Below are 26,629 nucleotides of genomic sequence, written 5' to 3'. Positions count from 1 at the left end.
TTGTACCTCTAAGAATTTGGAGCCCTTGACCACAGTCTCCAAGGGCCACATAGAGCTGCCCAGAGGCCTCACTGAGAAATAAACAAAAGTACAGAAAATGGTTTTCTAAATTTCCTTCATTTGCTCATGTGACAGGGTGTCACGAATTGGAAATTGAGGCAAAAGCACCGAGATACAAGAAATGCTGCTTTCCAAAGGGGACTAGCCCTTCATAAAAACAAAGGAGTTGGCCAAGGAAAGTCTTTACCCACATGAATGGTATAAAAGGGCTGGGTTTAGGAAAATAAGTTGATTTTTTTAAAGAGCGTTAAAGTCAGTACCTTTAGAATCAGTGAGGCAAATTTAGAGATTACAAAAGAAATCAGTATAGAAGGGATTAAATCCACAGTGGTGTGAGCGCCGCGAGCTCACTGGCAAAACGCACTGAGGGGAAAACATGTCTGTATCAAAATGTTTCACTTTCACTCCTTTGTGTTGGCTTTCTGAGAGAACTATCACGTTTTGAGAAGCAAAATGTATCCAACGCTGTCACAGCCTGGGAAGAGTTTATTTTCTTTCTAGAGAGCTTCCGGTGAAATCCATCTTTCTTACTGAGCCTCTAAGCACGAAACCTGAGACTGGAGCTCAGCCTACTATCCCATCCCCCACCCGAAACCCCAGCAGAAAAACTAAGTCAAAGTCCTAAATCTTCTAATTTAGAGTTTAAACGGATAACTGTCAACCCCCGCCCCCCCCGCCCCCCGCCATGGAATAGCGACCAACGTCACTTTTGATTTAACTTTGTGGAAAACATCGCTAATCCCTGCTGAGGATGGAAAGGAATAAAATTTTAAAACGGAAAGATTACTAGCATAACCCGAGCAAAGTATAAGTACCTGGCGGTAAGAAGGGTTAATCTTTAGGTTTTACCGGAATGGACTGTGACCATTCCCGTGGGAGGGGAGAGGTGTATTTCCGGAGCTGAAAAGAAACAAAAGCTTGGAGATGCTGGGGATCGAACCCGGGACCTCATGCATGCTAAGCATGCGCTCTACCACTGAGCTACATCCCCACTCTAAGGAAGTGGGCTTTTCTAACCTATCTTCATGAAATAAAACAAATTTACATTTTTTAATTATTTTGCTATTTTCTGAAAGATACAATTCCCACCCTTGATTTTATAGCACTGTATTACCAAGGAATTCCGATTAGCCTGTATCTTGCAGACATTCAGAGACTGAGGACGATACAATGAGCTCGGAAATCTGAGTAGGCAACAGCCTCCCAGACCTTTCTTTTCAGAGCCCTTTTCTCTTTTGTCAAAAGATGTGTGAGACAAAGGAAAATTCCTCACAGGAAAGATAAAAAATACTTTGCCAATGACTGTCTTTAATTATGAAACCAACCAAACTGTCTTCAATTCTGTATCCTATTCCTGGACTCCAGAAACCGCTATGCAACTATTCTTAGAAAACAAGGAGCCAATGAAGGTACTCTTAGCAACTGAGAGGACGAAGGGTGAATATGTTGGCTTGCTTCCTGCGGCCTTCTGATCCTCATTTAATCCAAAGAATACACATCAAATCCAGAGAACGCGAATCCTCGGATCTCGCTCTGATTCTTCGGAAAGAAAAGTCAGAAAGTAAGAGATTTGTCACTTCTAACATTGAGGCAAACCCTCAGCTTCCATGGGGCTCATCTTCTGCAGAGTGAGTGCTTCTTTAGATTTCAGACCACTCTCTCAACAAGACACGCAAATCAAAGTTTTCTCCCCACTAGTCCCCAAATGCGAAAACCCGTAAGCCAATCTGGAAGAATGAATAATAATGTCAAATAGAAACAAAAGGAAAACTGAAGATACAGCATGCTTACAGGCGTGGACGTGTATATATGGTTGGAATTGAAAGGAGAAAGGCAGAGAATTTAGCTTAACAAGATATAACCAGCATTTCTCATCCTTTCACCTTGCTAAGAGAACCTAAATTTTATTCGTAGAGTAAGAATTTGCATAAACCATGAATCATCTGAAATAATTATGTTTTTTTTCCATTTCCTTTTGCCAGGAATTGTTTTCATGATAGATCCATGACCCTCTGGTGGATAAGATGCACTGGGCAATCAGCCTGAATTTTTTGGAATTTTTTTCTTCAGGATAAAAAGAGAAACATGAGAGATGAACCACACATCTTAGTTTAGCATTGATATTTTATTTTCAAGAAAAGTTTTCTGTAACAGTCTGGAAGCTTGAGAAAAACAGATAAAAATTACTTTTTTTTTTTTTTTTTGGTAAATGATGATTATTCCTTTATGAGAAATGTAAAAAAAGGCTTTCTGGAAATATTAGTTTTCTATTGCTGAATAGCACTTCAAAATTCACAGCATTTAAAAAACTGATGCTTATTATCTCAGATTCTGTGGGTCAGAAACTCCAGTGTGGCTTGGCTGGGTAATTCTGGCCCCAGGAGTCTCCTGAAGTTGAACTCCAGGTATGAACAGTGCATGCAGGGCTCTGGAGCATGGACTGTGTCTGGGGGACCTGCTTCCAAGATGGCTGATTCACACGTGGGTAGAAAGCCTCAATTCCCCCTCATATATCTTGGTGACTGAGTCAAGTAGGAGAAGACTACACAAGGGTGTGATTACCAGGAGGTAAGGATCCTGGGGGGGAAGGACCGTCTTGAAGGTTAGCTAAGACTGTGTTATCCTTAATTGTGTATCAGTACTTATCACAATACCTGATGTAAGTAAATTTGTGAACTATTTTTTAAAAAGTAAATGTGTGGATGGATAGAGAGATAGATGCTTGTGTATCTGAAAGAATAAACAGGAGGACATTTTCAGTGGCTACTTAAGAGATTTAGAAGTGAGAAATCATGAAATTTGGCTTCAATCCTCTTACCTCCATTAGAAGAAATGGAAACTGTATAAAAATGTATAAATTGTCAAAACTAACATAAAAAAGTTATAGAAAATCTGATTTGATATACAGCCATTTAAAAAACTGAATTTAAACAAAATTTCCAATCAGAGACAAATTTACTGGAATGTTCTATGAAATCCTAAAGGAAACAATAACCTCTGTGTTATATAAAATATTTCCCCCCCAAAATGGGAAAACTATAAATTATTTTAGGTTAGCATAATATCTATATTAACACCCAGTGGAGAAAATATAAGAAGGGAAAATTATAGGACCATTTTACTACTAAGCACAGAAGCAAAAATGTATTAAAAAAAGAGCAAACAGTCTTCCACTTTCTGGTTCCATATATAAGGTGCTTGAAAGTCACCACTTCATTCTGTCAAGAAGGAAAATCTGAACAGAGTGAAAAATCAACATCTCTTCTAGAATTTATAAGAGAGGTGAGGACACAGGGCAACTGGCTGCCCCCAAGATTGGAGAGATATACAGGTGAATAAAGGGAGTCATGACTTACTGAGCAGTGACTAACAAGTGGAAACCACAGGAAGAACCAATGCCTGAACTGTAATTGATGATTTGTTGAGGACCCAAGTAGGCAACTCTGATCACTAAAAACTCCAGGGACACTGAGTCATGGCCTGGGCAGGGTGGGGGTGGGGTCTTGGAACAGTTTCTCACTTGAACCATCTAAAAAGCGGGGGGGGAGAGGGGGGGGTCGTAAATCCTTCATGCTTCCAGCAGAGGGGGAAGAAGAGGAGCCACATTGAAATATACCAGTGTGCTACTGTTCTTAACAAGGCCCGATTTCTAAAGAACCCATTTAACAAGACCTTAACCTACTAAGGTTTTGTCAGAGCCTAATTTACGTAGAAGGGAAATACTCAATTCCAACTGTCTCTAGACTTTTACATGAGAGAAGGAAAAACCCACTCCAGCATCCTGTAGCTATCCTGTCCCAACCAAGAGTGGGAGGAGACAACTGAGAAACAATTGTGACCTTCACCAGCCAGAGACAAAAGGTCAATAAAAGACTGAGACCTAATCACAGGTCTAGAGAAAGCTTCTCCCCCAACACCTCACCACCGCATTACTAAATTCCTATTATCCTTTTATAACAAGTACACCACGTTGGGCTATCCAGAAAAAATTACAAAGCATATCAGAAGGCAAATAGTAATTTGAAGAGACAGAGCAATAATAGAACCAGACATGGCAGGAATTTAAAACAACTATGATTAAAATGATAATGGATCTAATGAATAAAGTAGATAGTAAGCAAGAACAAATAGGCAATGTAAGCAGAAAGACGAAAATCCTAAAAAAAACCAAAACAAAAGAAATGCTCAAGATTAAAAAACATAGTAACAGAAAGGAAGAATGCCTTTGATGAGCTCATTAGTACAATAGACATAACTAAGGAAAGACTCTGAACTTGAAGTAGAAACCTCCAAAACTGAAAAACAAAACAAAGACTTGGGGCGGGGGGAGGCGAGGACAGAATATCCAAGGACTCTAGGACTTGTGCAAAAAAATATAACATGTGTAATGGGAATACCATAAGGAAAAGATAGAAAGAAATAGAATATTTGAAACAATGACTGAGAATTTCCCCCAAATTAATGCCAGACAGTAAACCACAGATCTGGGAAGTTCAGAGGGCACCAGAAAGAAATGAGAAAAGAAACAACAATAAAATCTACATATAAGCATATCATTCTCAAACTACAGAAGATCAAATATAAAGAAAATAATCCTGGAAGAGATTAGAGGGGAAAAAAAAAATCTAGACAATAGAGGAACCAAGTCTAGTGACTTACATGTGACTTCTATTAAGAAACTATGCAATGGAAGAAAAACAAACAAACAAAAAAAGAAACTATGCAAATAAGAATAGATTACAGTGAAATATTTAAAGAAGAAAGCTACAACCTAGAATTCTGTGCCCTGAAAATTTTGAAAAATGAAGGAGAAATAAAAACTTTCTCAAATAAAAATGGAGGGAATTTGTTCCCTGTAGATCTGTCTTGAAAGAAGTGTTAAAGTTCTTTAGAGACAAGAAAAATAATAGAAACTCAAATCTTCATAAGGAAAGGAAGAACATCAAAGAAGGAATAAAGGAAGGTAAATAAAAACTTTTATTTTTCTTAGTTTAATCGATCTCACAGGTAAGTTTGTTCAAAATTATAATAGCAACAATGTATTTGATTATGAGGTTTTGTCTATATTGTATACACACTTATGTATTTTTACATGTAACTGAAATAAATGATAGCAGTGATACAATGGCTAGGAGGGAGGAAATTTTGGATTTTTTCCTTATTACAAGGTAGTTACACTACCTGTGAAGAAGTATAATGTTATTGGAAGGTGAACTTGGATTCATTGTAAATGTATACTACAAACTCCAGAGCAACCTCTAAAAAAAGTTAAGGAATTAACTGATAAGCTAAGAAAGGAGAATTTTAAAAAAAAGCAAAATAACCATTTTTGTGATTCCTCAAAAATTTAAAATAAAAACTAAATGCTACATAATGCATCAATGTAACATCTGGGTATACATTATTAATGTTGTGATTTACAATAAGAAATATATATTTGGTCTCCATCCCTACTAACGGCAAAGAGTTCTTAAAATCGTTAGAATTTTCTAAGTGGTGAGAGGAGCAAAAGTGTTTCTGCTATCTTAATGAGCTAAGTTTTGGCCTGTGACTAGAATTGGGAGCTTGTTGTCAGAACAGAGAACAGTCGCTCTATTAAGGGTGCCTAACCAACTCTGCCTTCTATTTCCACAGACTATTCCTAACATTTACTACATTCCCAGACCTCCTGCACTGGACTGTGACTAGCTCTTCTCCACAGAAATCTTGAGTAAAGCCAATGATGCAGTGAGAAATGAAGAAATTTCTCTTATGGTCCTAGGGTGGACCCTTGAATAACGATGTACAACTACTACACCAATACTAAAACACATGCTACCTTCTCCTCTCCTTAAAAAAAAAAAAAAAAAATACTAAGAGATATTTTAATTATTTTCCAATGCAAAGTTGGAATGCATAGAACCTCCTTTAATTGAGATAAATAATTCTTCTAAATGCAGCTGTATTCCCTCTTTCTGGGTGCATTCAGAGGATGAACTTACTTCTGAATTGTCTCTCTGGCTTTGTACTGCTCACTGCCTGATAAAACATCCCAAGGAGGTTTCCAGGAAGCAGAGAAAATGGTGATGGTAGTTAACCAAAGGGAAGACCAATAAACACATACATGGAAAACTGCTATATTTAAAGGGCAGGACAATGGCCCCCAAATGAGAAAGAGCTAAAACATTTTTGTTTAACAATGCAAGGCCAAAGTCTGAATTAGACAGCAACAACAAAAATAGAACGGCCTGGAGATGCCGGGGATCGAACCCGGGGCCTCATACATGCGAAGCATGCGCTCTACCACTGAGCTACATCCCCTGATGAAAAGCTACTGCTGGGCAGGATTCCTGTGCTTTTAAAAGCTCAATGCGTTTTGTACAATTTGGGGTATCTTTTTATTTCCAAGCAGATAGTAGCCATCATTGAGGATGAATTACACTTACAGCCGCTTTCGGATTCTAGCCAAGTAATCCTCTTCGGAGATGCAGCGACAACATGCAACTCACATCGTTACTGAGAAGAGAGTCCAGTTTCATCCAGCAGCGTCAGCACAAGTGCTTTCTCTCGCGTTGGCCAAATTGAACCCCATGTGGAAATCACTGAGAGGTTTTTTCAGAACTCTGAAGAATGGTCTACAAGCCAAAGGCTCATAGAAAATGTAATCCCCCTACCCCGCCCTTTTTTTTTTTTTTTTAGAATGGTTGAATGGTCAAATGACTCTTTGGAGCTGCGTCTTTCTACTTGCTTTCGCTTGGAGGAAAAAAGACAAACGACAGCCAAACCACAAGCAAAAAATGTCCAGATTGTTGGAATTGTGAAAATCCTGCCCCAGTCTTTGTCGCCAGAGGCAACGGCTCTTTCCACAGACCTTCTAACCCCCCTGAAATCTGAGTGGTTATCTGTGAATTGTGGCTTCATGAAAAATCTTAGATTTAAGAAGCCCGAATTCCCTGTTTCCCTCTTTCCTTTATCCCCTGGCCAGCTTCTTGTTCCGCAGGCTACTCCGTGAAAGAATGAACATAGACAAGATTTTCTAAACCAGGATTCTGTTCAGTTCGGAGCGCTCATCTGCAACCTAAGAACCTAAGATGAATAGAAGAAAAAGATGTTTTTTCCCCTACTACTAAAAAAAGATGTTTTTCCCTACACTACTTTATCACCCTAAATCCCAGACTAAAAAAAATAACACATATATTTTTGAGTGAATGATTTGGGTAGAAGAAAATCCCTGTCATTCACACACACACACACACACACCCCCCCCATATATTAGTCTTTAGGCATAGGAAAGACAAAGGATGGTAGAGGGATATTAAATATTAGCACTTTATCAGAAAGAATTCAGGTAATCTTGCATAGTGGCAGTTTACCAGCATTTGCACATAGCCTCTCCCAGACTTTAGTCCTTAATAAATCCCCAAATAAAACTGAAACTTACAGTTCCCACATTGTGCATTTTTATTTCAGTCAACACCTGTCAATAGAAGGGGAAAAAAAAAACCACAATGTGAGAGTTTCGAGGTAAGTTTTATTGGGGGCAAAATGAAGACTATAGCCAGGGAGCGGTATCTCAGATAGCTCTGAGGAACTGCTCTGAACAGGTAGGGGGGAAGATCAGCATTATATATGATTTTAGTGAAAGGGGGTACATGCAATCAAGCACACTTTTTGGCAGAGGTTTGCTGCTAGTCAGGAGGAGCAGATGTCACCATTAATGATTTTAGTGCTTTTCTAGATATAAGAAAATGTAAGGACTTGGGGTCATAAGATCTCCTGAAAATATCTGTTTGAAGGCCTGTTCTGCCAGTTTTTCCTGGAGCACAGAGTCCCTCATTCCTGATCTCCAAGCTGAATTCCTTTCAGGGTGTGTTGAAGGTCAGCAGCTGCAGTGGCTAATGATTTAAATCCTTGGAGAGGCAGATGGCAAAGCGGCAATTTTTAGTTGGCATACTTCACAAATATGAGTGAAATTTTGTACATAGATTTTGAGTGTGAGTTACAGAACTGCTTTAATTTGTAAGAATTTTGTACATTTATATATTTTCTTCTGTTTATTCAAATACATTAGTTCTTATAACTCTGTTGTCCAATATGGTAGCCACTGGCACATGTGATTCTTGAGTACTTAAAATATGACCAGTCCAACTTATATGCTATAAGTTTAAGATACACACCAGATTTCAAAGACCTAGTATGGAAAAAAGAATGTAAAATACTTAGATAATATGTTTATGTGGATTATTTTTTTCTTTCATTCTTTTTTTTAATAGCTTTTTATTTTGTATTGGTATACAGCTGATCAACAATGTTGTGATAGTTTTAGGTTAACAGCAAGGGACTCAGCCATATATATATATACATCCTCCCACCCAGGTTGCCACATAACGTTGGGCATAGTTCCATGAGCTATACAGTACATCCTTGTTGGTTATATGTGAACTATTTATTGACATGATAAAGTCAGGTGTTGCCCTAACCATCCCAGAGTGAGCGATGAGAATGAAAACAGCCATGAAATCTGGTGAAATGGGTCAGGGGACCTGCAGCCTCTATTGGACTGAGGTGCAGCGTCCACTCTGAGTCCAGCTTTTATTCCTAATTGCAGACTACAAGACTTTTTTTGATCTTAACTTCCCCAAGACACTACGCTGACATAGTCCAGATCTCCTCATTTTTTACCCCAGGCTATTCCCTTCTGGGCTAGTCTCAGGAACAATCAGCAAGTGCGTAGGCAGCGTTCATGCCTGCCGCCAACCCAGTGTTCCAAGGTCCATGCTTTCACGAGCCCGGTCATCCTCCCTTCTGGGTCTGGCCGTGGGGTTTGTAACAAGATTATTCTTAAGAAAAACATGAAAGATAATCATTAACACAGTTTCTTAATATATGCTGTTTTTCTAGATGCTATATCTGTGGAATTTCTCAAGGCTATGAAAGTACATTATTAAGAATTCCCACTACAGTTAAGAACTGTAAAACCAGCTGCCTTGGCCAGGCCTGCTTGCTTGAGTTGTCTCAGGCAGCAGGAGTTCTAGATAAGGAACACGGTGCTGCCACAGAAAACTAACAGGGAGAATTCAGAAAGGGCCACAGGCTGGAGGAGATGACCAACCTTCCAGAGTCCTCCTCACTGGGATCTGTCTTGGTCGAGTAATGTGCATGCCACCAGGTAGGACCCTGAGATTATGGGCCAAGCAGGATGACTGTCTAGAGACAACACAGAAACTAACCCCATTACCATAAAACCTGAGACTACAGCCATATGGTAGATCAGTTCTCCTGGGTTTCCTTACCTTGCTACTCTCTACTTAGGCCCCTCTTCTGCAATAAAATCTCTTTGTCAGCACAATGTGCCTCCTCTGACATTTCCAAGTGTGAAGGAGAGCTCACTCTTGGACCCTGGAAGCAGGTCTCCCTTCCTGTAACAGCAGTATTTTAGATATATTGAATTAAATTAAATGCATTATGAATTTTGCTTGTTTCTTTTTACTTTTTTCAATGTAACTTCTAGAAAATTTAAAAATTATATATGTGGTTGGCATGCATTATTCACATTATATTAGGCAGCGCTTCCCAACTTACCACACTTTTGCTGATATCAGAAATATACAAGACCCCACTTGGCATTGTTTTCTTCTGTCACAATGTAGAGTAATGATTTACCAAGGACATTGGACATGGCCTTAGTTGTACTTTACACCAAGACACAGAGACAAATTAAAACCAGCCCCATTTCCCCATCCCATTTCTCTACTTCATTGAGACTGGTAACTTTTTTGTTTCCTATTTTACATTCTAGAGATCTGATGAATCTTTTGGACCAACTAAGAGACAAGCTCTTTCAGACAAATGGAGTCCTTCCAAGTTCAAAATCTACTTCATGGGATTTCTGTGAATAAGAACAAAACTCTCATACAGTCAGAGGCCAGCAAAAAGGAGAAAGCAATCACCTGGCCTGGATTTCTAAGCATTTCCTGGGATTTCTAAGGAAGTTCAAGGAACATAATACTATCTGGGGTCCATGATCACTCTGGTTTAAGACACACTTTCCCGAAATACCGTTAATGAGTTTCCAATCTTCAAATCACAATAAGCCCTTTTACATTTTCACTCTACACATTCTCTCTTCCATGATAAGAAAAACCTCCTTAATCACAGATTTCTGCAAAGTTGCCATCTTAGGGGTTTCACTGTGGCTACCAAATACCTTCACAAGACTGAATCTTAAATTTGCAGGCACCTTCTTGTTCAGTCGCTCAGTTGTGTCTGATTCTTTGCAACCCCGTGGACTGCAGCACGTCAGGCTTCCCTGTCCTCCACTATCTCCAGGAGTTTATTCACACTCATGTCCATTGAGCTTGTGATGCCATCCAACTATCTCATCCTCAGCTGCCCTTTCTCCTGCCCTCAATCTTACCCAGCATCAGGGTCTTTTCCAGTGAGTCGGTTCTTCGCATCAGGTGGCCAAAGTATTGGAGCTTCAGCTTCAGCATCAGTCCTTCCAATGAATATTCAGGACTGATCTCCTTTAGGATGGACTGGTTGGATCTTCTTGCAGTCCAAGAGATTCTCAAGAGTCTTCTCCAGCACAACAGTTCAAAAGCATCAACTTTTCCACGCTCAGCCTTCTCTATGGTCCAGTTCGGCACATCCCTACATGACTACTGGAAAAGCCATAGCTTTGACTGTACTATCTGTCGACACCTTAGTCATGTTCAAACCCAAGCTCCTCCTCTTTTCAGGCTCGATCTAACACCCACAAAGCAAAAACACAACAGACTACCCACAAGCAGAAAGGAATTCATTCTTCTCCATACCCATTCCACCATGGAGGAATCCTGTTTCTGGCTTATTTAAGCGAATATCTCAAAACCTTGTTTATTCGATCGCATACTCTCTAAGGGTTGATCACTTAGTCTTCAGGCAGCACCATGGCCCAGAGCAGAGAGTGTAAACATCTTTTGGACATAAGAAGGGAAAAAAAAAAAAAAAAATTTCTAGTATCGCCCGAACAGGGACTTGAACCCTGGACCCTCAGATTAAAAGTCTGATGCTCTGCCGACTGAGCTATCCGGGCTCACAAAGGCGGGGATTTTCTGACGGCCTAGTAAGGGTGAATTCATTAGATTATTTTCAATTATGATCCGTGTTAAAAATCAGTCTTGCACACGTACCTCATATACTCAAGCCAAGAGCAGCCGGCAGAAGCCACTTTCGCACTCACTAACCTGCTGCCACCACAACAGACAACAGGTTTGAAACAATTTGACTTCCCTCTGAAGAGCTCGCCTATGATGGAAAGGGCCCCAAGATGCTCTCAAAAGCCAACAGTTTGGGTACAAACGAGTGCGATCTTCTTACGGGACAGAAGTTTTCTGTTTACTACCCTAAAATACACGGGACTTCAACACTTTCTTGTAGGTATAGGATGCAAAGAAGAGAGGTGGAGCTTGGACAGGTCCTCCCCAACCATCTACCCAAATCCTACTCATATTTAAAGATCCACGTATACGCCCTCTTCTCCCTACTTAGCTGATTCCAACTCGCCTCCTTCCTTGTCCCGTTCAAGCGTCGCCTTTCCGCTCTTGTCCACTATACTGCTTCCCGGTGAGATCTTCCCAATAACTCGGTTCACTCCACCCAGGCTCCGGGTTTTTGACAACGCAGGTCAGGGTTTCCCAAACCTGCCAGAGTTTGAGTTTGCAGAGTTTCCTAATATTACTTTTCTAATATTTCCTAATACTCCTATAAATCACTGTCTGCTTTCGGACTTCATTCAAAATTCACATCCGGGTTACTTGTCACACAATATGGACGGAAAGTGTTTTTGCGCCTCAGTGCCTGAGGTGACAGATGCTATCTAGGCTACAAAACTCTAATTCCTTTCACACATGACGTTAAATGAGACTCCTTTCACATATGGAGTCCCAGCCCACACATTTCCCCTGCTCTCTCCTCATTTTGGAGAGAATTCTGTCTGAAAGAGGTTGGGTACTCTTTTTCCTCCTCCCTCCCCCTTTTGTCTTTCAAAACAGAGCCTCAGTAAGAAAAGCAGTTGCCAAGGGCCCGATCGCGTTGCTGCCTGAGGTTTGCTGGTCACGCACTGTCGCTCTGCATTTCTTGGCAGGTTGTGTGTGAATTCTTTCCGCTCTGTCATCTCTTTCCTTCCGGAAGGGCCTAAATCCCCCTCTATCCGCCGCATTTCGCAATACTTTTCTTCTTTGTCTTCTTCCGCGGTATTTTTGCGGTCTTTTAGGCCGTTTTGGAGGCAGAGGAGGTTGAAGTTAGGGGAAAGGAGGAATTTGAAAACTCGAGAAAAATGCCCCATTCCTGAGACGTTCCCTGGTGATGGAATGGAAATGCCTTCCTGAGAGCTGGTGATGGAGCAAACTTTGGAGCAAGCCGAAGACACCTGAAGCAGAAATAACAAACTGCAGGGTCCAAATTCAGTCTAAAGTCTAGAATGCATACCAATGATTCCTTATTCTCCAATACCAATGGGTCTTTTTCAGTCCTTGTGCTAGTCTCACCTCAGGGCCTTCTCTTCCACAACCAAATGAAAATCCAGGTCTCTGCTCAGATAACTAACTAAAGGAACAGGGATATTTCCATCACCACCACCCCATCCCACTCCCCTTTATTCTATCCTCTTTCTTTCTTCTTGTTTTCCTTTTGCCGATTCTCGGTCTTGGAAGATGGTAGGCTGGAGGGAGTAAATATGAGAAAGGTTGACAAAAATACAGATGGAGGTGCCAGGGATTGAACCAGGGACCTCGTACATGCGAAGCACGCGCTCTACCACTGAGCTACACCCCCCTGTATTCATGCGCTTCCGGCTGTTTCATAAAATATTCTTTTTTTTTTTTTTTTAAGCTATGAGTTGCCTAGTGAAAGTCTACCAAGTTAAATGTTACTATTTCTGAAGTTTTTAAATATACAGTCTAGTGGCTTCTTCCTGGCCTGCAGTTATTTAATGAACCAGGAACAGCTGAAAGAATAAAGCCTTCTGAGAGATACTTGGAAAAAAAAAAAAGTCTGTTCTTTTCCCTTCATGCTCCTCAGTAATACTGTCAGTGGAATTTAGTGCTCAAGCTGGATGATGTGACTGACTCTTCCAAGTTTGTTTTTTGGAGTTCAGGAAATCCTGAATGAGCCAGATCTTTCTTTTTTTGTTTCCTTCAGTCAAATGTTCCTTGAGAAGACAGACATACCAGTGAGGATAACCCTTAGAGTGGAAAGGGGTCAGGAGCAAATGGATGTAAAGTTAACTTTGATGTGAGGAAGAAAAACTGAGTAAGGGAATATGGAGAGGAAAGTGGGAAAAGTTTGTGCGAATATAGTTTAAGACAGTAAAAGAAAAGGGCAAGAGTAAAGGTGCTAAAAACTAAACCCAGTGCTTCATTTCATGAATTCTACTCTCACATAATCTAAGAAATTCAGAAAAAGACTCGTCCTCACTGATTTCCGTTATTTGCTACTGGTTCTCCACAAAGAAGTCTAGAAATGAAAAGTAAGGATTTATCTATTTTAGAGGATCTTGTAACTGCTGTCACTCCCAAGTGCATGATCAGAAGAGTTGAATCATTTTAGTAGTGTGAAGATCTAATGGGGTGCTGTCCAACTTGCTGGGTGAATAGAATGGGAAGAGACAGAGAATGCAAGAGACAGAAGTTTACTCACCTTAGGTTTTCAACTGGTTTTCTTAAACATAAAGGCAGGTTGACAAGAGAAAAGCAGTGCTTACCAATGTGTGCAACAGGCATTACTCAGGAGAAACATGAACAAAAAGTAACTCAAAGTGCAAGTTTAGCACCTCAGCTAATGAGGTATGTATATCTTGTTATATTTAAATTCTTTTAATCTGGTTGCTTTTTAACTGTACAGTTTGACATTATTAATTTTAAAAGCTATTAAAATTGTATTACTTATACTTAAAACTAACTTATTGAATTCTAAACTAGATATACTTCTTTTTCTCCTACCCAAAATGAGAAAGGAGCTCAAAACAACAGCAGAAGGACTCCCAGAGGTCAACACCAAAGGGAGTCCTGCAACTCCCCTGCAGCCCTTCACAAGGTGATGACAACCACAGGAGCCAACTATTCATTATTGGAGGTGCCGGGGATTGAACCCGGGGCCTCGTGCATGCTAAGCACGCGCTCTACCACTGAGCTACACCCCCTTATGAAGGAAGAAAACTTAATGGCATATCTATCTGCCTAGTGTTTCCAGACCTTGAAATTGTTACCACAAAGATTGTTTATGTACAGTTCCATTACTTCCTGAAACTCCTTTATTTCATTCTCTTTCTCAGCTACCCGAAGAGAAGGGCAACTTCATGTTAGGCAGAAAGGCATTATTCCTGGTATCTATTCACATTTGTCAACCTACAAAAGGTGAAAAGAAGAAAGAAAAGAAGAGCCTAGAATCAACGATACTTAAGGAACAACTAGGAGAACTAGGATATTAGAATATCCTAATTTCTTCATACAGATCCCCACTAGAAGGAACCAAAGCCACTGTAAAAATTTGCTGTCACCTAGAATATCAATGTGTCAGAATGTAAGAAAGTGCTCAATGATTATAGCAAGCTCAAAAGATTACAGTACCTTCTAGGCAATCTTGGAAACACTGAGCTTTAAAATGAATAATAAACAATACAGGAATACAAATTAATAGATAAAATAAGGCTACTGGGTCAGAGAGTTGACTGAAATACAAGGTCTGAATGAGGAGATGGCCAGCGTCAAAGGATCCCCAACTTTTGCTCTGAGGATGGTAATAAAGGCTCTGTTGTCCGTTTCAGACCTTGGAAACTTCAGTTTGAATTAAGAGGTTAGTGGCTCAATAGATTACTCAGACACTTGTTGAAATAAAGTTCTAAAATCTAAAAATTAAAGTTCTAAAATTTTGGCTGGAGTAAGATTTCATAAATTCATTGTAAGTTTATTCATAGAAAAATCTAGAGCCATTTTGTGATCGTCAATCCACTACAACATTTCTTTATGCACCCGAAGTAAACTCTCCCTTGGGGAATCGACTAAAAAGTTTAGAGTGCCGAAACCCGGGATTGAACCAGGGACCTTTAGATCTTCAGTCTAACGCTCTCCCAACTGAGCTATTTCGGCTACCTGAAAGCTTATTCTCCTGGCATTTCTTTTTTTTTCAACTTCAGTTTTTGGAAGGTTTCAGATTCTTTTAGTGTGGCTACCTAGTTGTCCAATGTATTTGCCTATTTGGAAAGACATGGAATCGATTGCCTTCCATGTATGCCAATTGGAGCCAATTCCTGGCAGCATGGGATAACACATAAAAGTAGGAAAATCTAAAGAGAGGTGACAATGAGGGATTCGATGGAAAGACTCCTCTGTGTCATGTCAGTTGACCCAGACGCAGCTCAGAAACTAAAGGAAACTAAGAAAAATGTTATTGGTAACTCTTAATTCTCTCTTTTTTTCATTCTTTCATCTCTCACAATCTCCAAAAATGGTGAGAAATAAAAGCCAATGATGCTGTGAATTTGCTAAAAGAATACCGCATACATAAACATTATCAGACTAAACACTCCAGCCAATATTCCCAACTGACAGGAAAGCAACTGTCACAAAGTTAGAAAATTTGAAATGACAAATCTCATCACAAAAGAATTTCTTCACAAAATTCTCTTCAAAAATAAAATTGAAACTATGAACAAATCGGTTTTTGATTGGCTCCTTTGTGATTCAGGCAAGGAAATCATTTAGCATTGTGAGGTAATGAATAATACACAGCATTATTTCATTTTCAAGTAGAAACAGAATATATGAAGCAAGGCTTATGAGTCATTTGCATGAGAAAGTAGCTCATATTCCCACGGCTCCTACACTTGGTACAATCCTCTATTCTTCAACCCACATCCAGAACTTCACAGGGAACTCCTGATAACTAAAGAAGAAAAAGAAAAACAAAAACCAGATCTGGTTCTAGATGATTCTGCTCATATACTGGGACCACACAAGTGTGAGCGGCTTCCATAGAACCTGTAGGCCAGTAGTGAAGGTAAACCCTCTCAGTAGGCATTACTTCAAGCAGGGCATGTGACTGTTCATTTCACTTGGAAGGACAGATGTAGGGTAGATATCTACACTAGGTAATGAGAGGTGGCTAACAGTTTGACAGGTGATTAGGGGCTTGGAGAGAAAATTATTGAGAGAAAACTGAAAAAGTGGTGACAGAGAGGTCTGGTAAATAGGCAGGTAGACAGAATCCCCCAAATGTGCAAAGTCTAAGGATATTTGTTTTCAAGTAAATGCTCTACAGAGAGCAACCTCTTTGGAGGCAGTTGAACACAATGACTCATTCTGTTGATATCTGGAAGCTTCGCCTTGGCTACCACTGTACTTGCCTAATGAGCTAATGAACAAAGTAACCATGATGACAAGAACAGAGGTCATATATAGGTTCAGCAACACAGACTACTTTGGAGGGGGGGTGTTCTACATGTGTATTTTAATTTTTTATTAATATTTATTTTAATTTTAAATTTTTAATTGGAGGATAGTTGCTTTACAATATTGTGTTAGTTTCTGCCATACATCAACATGAATCAGCCACAGGTATACACACATCCCCTCCTTCTTGAACCTCCCTCCCACTCCCCACCCCATCCCACCCCTCTAGGTTGTCACAAAGCATCAGTTTGAGCTCCCTGCATCCTACAGCAAACTCCCAATATGTAGTGGGAATTCCTAATAATGTCCTTTCACAGCCTTGAGAAATTCCACAGAAATAGCACCTGGAAAACAGCATATATTAAGAAACTGTGTTAATGATTATCTTCCATGTTTTTCTTAAGAATAATCTCCTTGTTACAAACTCCAAGGCCAGACCCAGAAGGAAGTATGATTGGGCTCATGAAAGAATGGACCTTGGAACACTGGACTGGCATCAGGCATGAATGCTGCCTATGCGCTTGCTGATTATTCCCAAGATTAGCCCCAGAGAGAATGGCCTGGGGTGAAAACAAGATTTGGACTATGTCAGCGTAGTGTCTTGGGAAAGATAAGATCAAAAAAGTCTTGTAGTCTGCAATTAGGAATAAAAGCTGGACTCAAAGTGGACTCTGCACCTCAGTCCAACAGAGGTTGCAGGTCCCCTGACCCGTTGCACCAGATTTCATGTTCCGTCTTCATTCTCAATGCTCTCTCCCAGACCATTTGGGCAACACCACTATCCATTTTACATACAGTAAAGTATACATTTCAATGCTACCCTCTTAATTTTCTCCTTTCCCAACTGTGTCCACAAGTCCCTATTGATGCCTTGCAAATAGATTCATCAGTACCATCCTTCTATATTCCACATATATGAGTTAATATATGATATTTGTTTTTCTCTTTCCAATTTACTTCACTCTGTTTGATGGACTGTAGGTTCATCCATCTCATGAGAACTGGGTCAAATGAGTTCCTTTTTATGGCTGAGTAATATTCCATTTTTTATTTTTTATTATTTTTTAAATTTTTTATTCCATTTTTTATATGTACTAAATCTTCTTCAGCCATTCATTTGTCAATGGCTATCTAGGTTTCTTTTATGTCTCAGCTATTGTAAATAGTGCTGCAATGAACATTGGGGTATGTGTGTCTTTTTCAATTTTGGTTTCCTCAGGGTTTATGCCCAGTAGTGGGATTGTTAGGTCATATGGAGGTTTTATTCCTGGTTTTTTAAGGAATCTCCATACTGTTTTCCATAGTGGCTGTATCAATTTACATTCCCACCAACAGTGCAAGGGGGGTCCCTTTTCTCCACACCCTCTCCAGCATTTATTGTTTGTACATTTTTTTGATGATAGCCATTCTGACTGGTATGAGGTGATGCCTCATTGTAGTTTTGACTTGCATTTCTCTAATAATGAATGAAGCAACACAGACTTCTGTGCACCAAAATAATGTAGTTTAAATTACTAGTAAGTGACTAAACTACCAACATCACAAACTTTAAACCCTCACTTGGGGGCTATTATTCCACTGGGGAACCAACTACATAACCTGGTGTCAGGTTCCTTACATTTGACCACTTCTGTATTAGGGGCACAATGTCTATCTAATCTCACTGGAATAGACATTTATTCTATACATAGATGTCCCTTCATGTCCCACAATGCTTCTGCCAAAACCACCAACCACGAATTACTGAATGTCTTATTCAACAGCACCTACAGCATTGTTTCTGAGACAAGAAGCCAGTTTATAGGGGGGAAAAATCGGCAATGGGCTAATATTCTGGAATTCACTGGCCTCACCATAAGGCCGCTAACCCTGAAGCAGTGAGCCTGATTGGATGGTGAAATGACCTTTTGAATACTTAGTTATGGTATGAGCTAAGAGACAATACTTAAAAAAAAAAAAAAAAAAAAGACAATACTTTTGGTGAGATAAGAATCAGTGGGAGAAGGGGATGTATTGAGTTATATCAAGGAAAGCTTGATACCATAAAGTCCTTAACTTCCCCAATGTGGCGTCAGCTAACTTGTGTAAATTACTGAGGGGGAAATGCCTGATCCTCTTTCAAAACTCCTGGAGGGATGTGTGAGGCTCTTTTGGGTAGACTGCAACAGTTGAAGATTCACAAGCCACCTGCTACCCTTCAGTACTTTTTTCACTAGTAGTGGTCCTCAATAAATAGAAACATCCAAGTGGAGGTGCTGGGGATTGAACCCAGGGCCTCGTGCATGCTAAGCACGCGCTCTACCACTGAGCTACACCCCCGATGTTACCAGACTATTTCATTCATGTTAGACATTACTGAAGATTTGGTGAGTGATGCAACATCACTAATTGTCCTGTGAATTAATTTATAAGAGCTCTAGGCAGCCCACTCCGCCCAAAGTAAAAACCTTAACATCAGTTTACTTGATCAGAAAGAATAATTATCCATTGCCTACTACTTCTGGTGACTGTACAATATAATAATGGTTGGTGGTAGAAGAATAGAGAAGCACAGAGAAGGGATCATCACTGGACAGGTTTGAGTCTTCTTGGTCCACAACTCTTTCATTAACCCGAACAGTTGAAAGAATAGAATGTCTTCTAAAAGATAATTGACTGAGAACGTCTTACTTTTGCTTTTCCTTTTCTTTCTGTTCGTTCCCCTTCGTGCTCCTCAGTGATGCTGCCAGTGTCAGTGGCTCCTCAAGCCTGATAATGTGAGTCTGTTGTGCCTGTTGCCTCAGGTTCGAGAGATCCTGCGTGAGCCAGATCTTCCTTTTTATTTTCCTTCAATCAAATGTTTCTTGGGAAGACCGACTTCAACAGTGATGATGACGCCCTTGGAGTGAAATGTGATGAATTTAACTCTGCTATTGAGCAGAAAAAGTAAGGGAAAGTGAGAAATTTTTGTGCAGCATGGTTTAGGGGAGTGAAATAGGGTAGTAATGGAGGTGCTAGAAATGAAACATTTCATCAAAGATGCTGGCTGGGAAATGTTGGATGAACATGTGGCAAAAATTAAGTTAAATGAAATAATTTAGCATCCTTATTAAGGAAATTGTTGATGTTAGAGAATACATGAGTAATTTGCATAAGAAAAGTGCATAGGCGTGCTAGGGGGTGTAGCTCAGTGGTAGAGCGCGTGCTTAGCATGCACGAGGCCCCGGGTTCAATCCCCGGCACCTCCACATGGGAGACTCCTTATTGGAGACCTCAGTAAGCCATCTAGGAGAGTTTTTGGCTTGTTTATTATTGTTGTCATTTTTGTCTTTGCTGCCTTTGGTCTTTTGAATGAGTCAATCAAAGTTTCCGGCCTTGTTCTTGTGCCGCAGTTTTCTTTGTCACTTTGGAATGCAATGATATAATTTGTGCGGGTGTACTCAAACCATTTGTCCATGATTTTATTAGCCTTCTTCTCTTTAGCCATTTTGAGCAATCACAGCTGTGTTTTGGGGTACACACAGTGTATAGAATGCCTGCCCCCACCTCTACTATTCTTAGGTAACAGTATTGCATGAGGACTTCGGAAATGGCCAAAGTGAAGCCAGATACTTCTGATCCTCATGTATCTTTGATGGAAATATCGTTTGTGCTTAAAACAAAGATCTAGAGGAGGACAGACTGTAATCGTTTGAATAGACTTTCTCTGTTCAAACTTGGCTCTTCAGAACTCCCACTGGGAGAAGTGTAGTATATAAGCAGCAGAGAACACTGAAAATGTCCCAAAAGATCTCTAGAAGAAAACTGGGTTTCAGGAGACTTCTGCGTAAGAGTAAGAAGCAAGAGTGGAAGAGCTAAAGAATCTTCGCTCACTTAAACGCTCGGCCCTCAGGTCAAAAGTCTGAGGCGCTATCCAAGGTGCTGACACCTGTATTCTTGGACATGTATTTAAAAGGGTTCGTTTGCTGTCCGGCTTACATTTCTTTCTCATTTGCCCCTCACATTCCAAATCTAGTGTGCTAAAAATCTGTTGCTGCTTCAGATACATAAGCCCAAAGCCACCGGCGGACCCTGCTTCTACGCTCAACATTGCTCTCACTGCAGTCACGCAGGAATCCAGACGTGGCTTTCCAGTTGCTCTTTATAAAGCTATCAATTCCTGCAGCGCGTGCGTGCATGCTCAGTCGCTCAGTCGTGTCCGACTCCTTTGCGACCCCATAAACTGTATCTCCCCAGGCTCCTCTGTCCATGGGATTTCCCAGGCAAGAATACTGGAGTGGGTTGCCAAAACTCCAGGGAATTTCCGGCAGTACTGCACCGCAAACAAAAATTCAGCTACACAAGGGCCCTCCAAAGTACTCAACCGGCTTATCCAGCGAGGAAAAGAGAGACTAGTATCTCAAACTACGATAACTGGAAGAAAACAAACCGGATTCTCGGAGGACAAACGTTTTCACCTTACTTCGCTTAGTATAAGGAAGACTCCTCTTGCGGCGAATCTGTCGGCTTGCAGAAGAGACAAAGACTTCGGATACATCCACATTTTCCCTTATCCGAATATCAGTGGTGTATAAAGCTAATTCCCAAACTTTCTTCTTGTGTCCTGGTTTTCGTGCTCCGACTTGGTTGCTTCTTCCTTCCCCGCAGCTGTCTTCCCCTCCCCACTCTCCCGCCAGGATGCTCTCGCCTCCCCAGCCCCTCTCTCCTCTCCGCCCCCCCTCAGCCCTCCAGTTCTCTGACATTAGTCTAGGAACAGCTGAACCTTGCTGGTTTTCATTTAGAGAAGTTTTAAAATTACATGATTTCCTGCCCTCTTCCACTTATGACAGGGTTTCCTTAAAACAAACTAAACAAAAACACAAAAAAAATATACGTGTTTGGGTTGACAATGATGCACATTTGAATAAAGGCAGGAAACATCAACTTAATTGTGCCCCAGGGACAGATAGATTTTGAGGACCTACCTCAGGTGTGGGGAGGTCTTATAAAGAACTTTTCTTTTTGGCTTCCTTCATGTTCACCTTCTTGTGGAAAAACATTGTGTCTGAAACAGGCACAATATTGACAGGAGCATCTTTTCTAATCCTCTTTCCTGTCTTCTGTCCTTAGGGGTCTCAGAGCTAGATTTGCAGTGTCCTGGACAGAATGCTGCTTCTGCATTTCCAGACAAAGATGCTAGGTGCAGTGATTTAGTTATGACTGACTTGGCTCTTCATTTCATATCCATATGAGTTACACTTCACTCTTAACCTCCCCACGTGGACCTAAATTTCCTGAGTAGTTCTCATGGCACTGGCCTTTGTATTCCCCTCCACTATCTTTTATATTTTTCTAAGAGCGTGGCAGACAGAAAAGAAATTGAAGACTCAACAGAATATTTCATCCTGATGTACGCTTGGTGGTAGACAGGAACTGCCACTCAGAAAGTCAGCTAGCAGCTGTCCTTGGAGGGTCTCCTACTTATGAAAGATCTCTTTTGTATTCAGACACTTCAATTCAGAAAGCAAAGTCTCTTCTCTTGAGGGTTTCAGAAAGAGCAGGGTAGCTTAAATCTTGAAAAAGCCCCCAGTTAGTCACTCAGTCATGTCCAACTCTTTGCAACCCTATGCACTGTAGCCCACCAGGCTCTGTCCATGGAATTCTCCAGGCAAGAATACTGGAGTGGGTAGCCATCCCCTTCTCCAAGGACTCTCCTCCCAGGGCTCTTCCCTGACCCAGGGGTAGTGGCAACATGTCATATGAAATATCCTAGACACCTTCTACAAGGGATGTAGCTCAGTGATAGAGCACAGCGTTTAGCGTGGACAATGCCCTGGGTCAACCCCAGCACCTCCAGGGCTTTAATCTCAGCCCTGAACTAAGGCTTATGACTTATTTGCCAACTGATTTAGCAGGGTAGGCCAAAGATTTCACTTTATATAACTGATGAATTTTCAAAAATGGCAATGATTGATTCCACCGATACCTCTTTGTTTGCTGACCTATGACTTTCAAAAGTTTACAAGTATCTGAATAAAGGCAGGAAATGCCTACTATTTATTTGTAGGTCACTTGTTGTGACCTACATTTTCCACAAGTTTTAAAACTTGTTCAAATAAACCTTTATTTATTAGCTGCAACCAGTTCTAAAATATTGTAGCAGACTTCACTCCATGTTGTAATGAATTGTTTGTTCAACTTCTCACAAAATAGTCTCACCTGAAGTTTTTTCCAGGAAGACTACTCACACAGACTATTTCTTGTCACTTCAAACTGGCACTGACTCCTTGAATAAACAACTGAATAATATTGGTAACTCCTGCTGACTCATCAGGAGTCAAAGGAAACAATGCCAAATCTTTTGTCTTATTTTAAAAATCAACTATTGATGTTACCTCACATCATTGAGGTAACCTCACATCATTGAGATAACATTGATGTTATCTCTATTGATGTAGAGAACAAACTAGTGGTTACCAGGGGGAGGGAAGGGCAATAGTAAGGTTGGGGAGTGGGAGGTACAAATTTGAGTGTAAGACAGGTTCCAGGGGAACAAAGTTCATGGCTCAGGAAGTAAGGAACTTGACCGCAATGTAGGAGACCATGCTTCGATTTCTGGGTTAAGAAGATCCCTTGGAGGAAAATGTGGTAATTCCCTTCATTATTTTTTGTCTGGAGAATTCCATAAACAGAGGAGCCTGGTGAGCTACAGTCTACGGGATCGCAAAGAGTTGGACACGACTGAGTGACTAACACTTTCACTTTGTAATAACTTTAAATGCAAAGTAACCTTTTAAATTGTGTAAAATTTTTTAAATGAAAAATTTAACTATTGATTTTTTTGTGAACAAAGTCTGTTGTAATGAGATATGCCATTTTAAATTTTCTAATTTTTGTGACAGTTGTTTTCTTGTCAGTTGAGAATTATTGTGATGAGTGTGTAGTCTGGTATTGTGAATGAGTTCTGTTTTGAGAGTGAGTTGGTAAGTCCAATTTGTTTGTAAGTCCAACAAACTTAGCCTAGGTACTCAATTAATCCAATCGCTATATAGTACCATACTGTTATAGGCTTACAATATTTTTCACACAAAGAACACATAAAAACAAAAAATTAAAACATTTTAAATCTTACAGTACAGTATTGTAGTACAGTACAACAGCGGGCATACAGGGGGTGGCATCAAGTGAACAGGCAAGAAGAGTTATTGCCTGGAGGAGGGAGAAGAAGTGGGATACGGTAGAGTGGAAGGATCATCAGCAATAGGAGGTGGAGGGTAAGCCGCAATAGCACTCATGTCTGACATTGATGGAACGCATATTGGCATCTTTGAAAGTTTGCATATAGGGGACTTACTGTACATATATATTTTTCCAAACTTATAGAGTTATTAGATTCCATTTCTGAGCATTTTTGGAGACTTTCAAAGAAGGAGGATCAAGAAGAGAAAAATAAGAGACCCCCCACCCTCCAAAAAAAATACTGCCTTTATGTTCTTTTAGTTTCTGAACTGGGTCGGGGTCAACTGACAGGATGTGGAGAAGCCGAAAGACTTTCCAGTGAATTGCTGTTACCTCTCTTCTGCCTCCCTGCTCCACCTACCATCCCATATCAGAGGGAACTTGATCCAAGCAGCACATGTGGAAGAAAGATTCCAGTTCTTTCTGGGCCGGCAAGTATATTGGACAACTAGACCATCAGGCTTAAGGAATTTGAAATCTGAAAAAGAAGCTGAAAACAATCTAATTATTAAAAAACAGAAGTCAAAGACTATTATCTTATGTGGCCGAAATAGCTCAGTTGGGAGAGCGTTAGACTGAAGATCTAAAGGTCCCTGGTTCAATCCCGGGTTTCGGCAAGCTGTGCTTTTTAGTTAATACAGTGTATTCTGTTAGCATGTTAAATATGTGCCACGTTTCAGTCATGGAGAAGCTCATAACTGAAGCCCACTTTTAGATTTTCAACTTTTTTTTTTTACCAAGGTAATAAAGGTATCTTATGACCTCTTTAAGTTTACATAGTACTCCAACATATTGATACCCTGTGAGCAGTAAGCACTACTGATTTAAAAAAAAGTAATAAAATATTATGCAATAATGACACTGAAAAACTTGGGCAATGGTCACTGAATCACTGTGATGTATAGTGTGAACAGCAGCAGTGGGAAGAGCAAAGGGTGCCACTTCTCATCTCTGTTGCAGCCACTCTCTGTTGTAGCTCGAAAGCAGCCATAGAAGATGTGTAAATGAAGTGCCTGTGTTTGAATAAAACTTTATATATGGACACTGACATTTGAACTTCATATAAACTTCATGTGTCAACTAATACTAGTTTTCTCTTTATTTATTCAAACTTTTAATGTTCCCAAACCATTCTTAGCTCTCTGGGAATAGTTAACCAACCACTAAGGAGGTGATCTCACTGTAAATACTCACAACTTTAAGAGCAGGCAAGGTTTCAGTAGGATTTTGCCAGTTAGAAATAAGTGGAGAATAAATTCAAACAGAAGGACCTCAGCCCCTAGGGATTTGAACTTTGTTTCCCCAGTTTAAAAATTCTGGAAGCTTACCTAGTGAGCTATCGTAATCTATACGTTTAGCTGCTGGACATACATTTAACTAATTCGTTTGATAGATATTATCTTAGTTGCAAAGCTTCTTTGCATTCTTTTATGGCAGGAAAAATCCCATTTGAAAGAGATACTATAATAAATACCCAGCTCTCAGGAATGCTTTGTTTTTCTTTCTCACTGTCTTCCATTCCTTTAGGCATCTCAAAACCAGAGCTGTCATGTCCCCTACAAAATGTCACACCAGGGTTTGCAGACCATATTGCTGGACTTGAGGTATTTTATTTCATGGTGAGTATTGTGAGTTCATTGCTTTCTTGCTTCCCCATTTCCCCAGAGAATTGGAAACTGCTCAACATTAATTATGTAGGACTACTTCTTTCCCTATAAGTGATAATGACATTTGCAAAGAGGAATAAATCCAAACTAATCTCCAGTTGCCTTTTGACTTCAGGATTCCCATCTCAGAAGAAAAGATGTGGAGCAGGTGCTCTAAAGGAAATCTACCTGGCTTTGAAACTTGCCCTGCTACTTGTTGGCTGTGAACTGTTGGTAGTTAGTTACTTCACCTCTTGGGGAGTCTATTTATCAAGGAGGTGATATAATCATGTAATGTAACCTATTGTTATTACCATAATATTATCCACTTCTTGTCCCCAGCTACATTTTAAAAGCACCATTTTTTTTATTTTGAAAGCTTGGGAAAAAAAAACCCCAAAACAACAAATATATCATATTGACCATGGTCAGAACTCAACCTAGAGTTCTGTGAGCAGGATTTCAACTTGCTCTTGGGAAACCTACCAAGTTTCAATGTCTCAAAAGTCAAACCTTCCTACACCTGGTGGTAAGTAAATGATGCTCATTATCTAGCACTCACTGGGAAATGGCATCTTGATTCAGTTCAAGTAAACTTGTTCCTAGATTTGAGAAAAGTTTGAAAGCAATTTATTAAATGGCATAAAACAAAAAAAAAGTGGAAATACCCACCCCTTAGGTTTGGGGATCCTTTTATGCTGGCCACCTCTTCACTCACATGCAGTAATTCCAGTCAATCATCTTGTCCAGGAATGAGTCGTTCAAATTTCTGATTTATCCATGATTTGTAAAACAAATCTTACTGACATTTCCCAGTTTACAGATTTTTTCCCTAGGTACTTTGTTACTAAAAGTGAAAGTTGCTCAGTCTGTCTGACTCTTTGCGATTCCATGGACTGTAGCCTGCCAGGCTCCTCTGTTCATGGAATTCTCCAGGCAATTCTACTGGGGACATTGTTCCCTTCCCCAGAGGATCTTCCCAACCCAGGGATCAAACCCAGGTTTCCCCCCATTGCAGGGAGATTCCTAACCATCTGAGCCACCAAGGAAGTAAATATATAGTCTACAAAACAATACTTAGTGTCTTCTTTAATGTTGTAAGGAAACTTACTTAATTCAACTACATCCCTAGAGTAGAACAGAAGAAATCACTGCAAGTCAGTAGATGTTACTCTGATATCTAGCTCTTCATACTCTTGTAGAGCCAAGAGCTCCATGTGAGGAGGGCAAAAACATGGACAGGATTCTCCAGAACAGAGCTAGGTTGTCCTGGGCTAGGGTTCTTGAAAACCAATGCAGATAGCTATTGCCATTAAA

General features: G+C 40.2%; 9 non-coding genes across 9 annotated transcripts; 2 read left to right on the top strand and 7 right to left on the bottom strand.

The window, feature by feature from the left end:
- Positions 1 to 979: 979 nt before the first annotated feature.
- On the bottom strand, positions 980 to 1,051 carry TRNAA-AGC. Its single transcript has one exon. It is a non-coding gene; the product is annotated as a tRNA-Ala (tRNA).
- Positions 1,052 to 6,288: 5,237 nt separating this feature from the next.
- TRNAA-CGC lies at positions 6,289 to 6,360 on the bottom strand. Its single transcript has one exon. It is a non-coding gene; the product is annotated as a tRNA-Ala (tRNA).
- A 4,683-nt stretch (positions 6,361 to 11,043) lies between these two features.
- TRNAK-UUU lies at positions 11,044 to 11,116 on the bottom strand. Its single transcript has one exon. It is a non-coding gene; the product is annotated as a tRNA-Lys (tRNA).
- A 1,667-nt stretch (positions 11,117 to 12,783) lies between these two features.
- TRNAA-CGC lies at positions 12,784 to 12,855 on the bottom strand. Its single transcript has one exon. It is a non-coding gene; the product is annotated as a tRNA-Ala (tRNA).
- A 1,294-nt stretch (positions 12,856 to 14,149) lies between these two features.
- On the bottom strand, positions 14,150 to 14,221 carry TRNAA-AGC. Its single transcript has one exon. It is a non-coding gene; the product is annotated as a tRNA-Ala (tRNA).
- An 873-nt stretch (positions 14,222 to 15,094) lies between these two features.
- TRNAF-GAA lies at positions 15,095 to 15,167 on the bottom strand. Its single transcript has one exon. It is a non-coding gene; the product is annotated as a tRNA-Phe (tRNA).
- Positions 15,168 to 18,716: 3,549 nt separating this feature from the next.
- Positions 18,717 to 18,788, bottom strand: TRNAA-AGC. Its single transcript has one exon. It is a non-coding gene; the product is annotated as a tRNA-Ala (tRNA).
- An 836-nt stretch (positions 18,789 to 19,624) lies between these two features.
- On the top strand, positions 19,625 to 19,696 carry TRNAA-AGC. Its single transcript has one exon. It is a non-coding gene; the product is annotated as a tRNA-Ala (tRNA).
- A 4,514-nt stretch (positions 19,697 to 24,210) lies between these two features.
- Positions 24,211 to 24,283, top strand: TRNAF-GAA. Its single transcript has one exon. It is a non-coding gene; the product is annotated as a tRNA-Phe (tRNA).
- Positions 24,284 to 26,629: the final 2,346 nt, after the last annotated feature.

This window comes from Cervus canadensis, chromosome 28 (genome assembly GCF_019320065.1).
Source record: "Cervus canadensis isolate Bull #8, Minnesota chromosome 28, ASM1932006v1, whole genome shotgun sequence".
NCBI classification, from domain to species: domain Eukaryota; kingdom Metazoa; phylum Chordata; class Mammalia; order Artiodactyla; family Cervidae; genus Cervus; species Cervus canadensis.
Note: the sequence above shows the minus strand (reverse complement) of the source record. Positions and strands in the feature narration are given on the sequence as shown.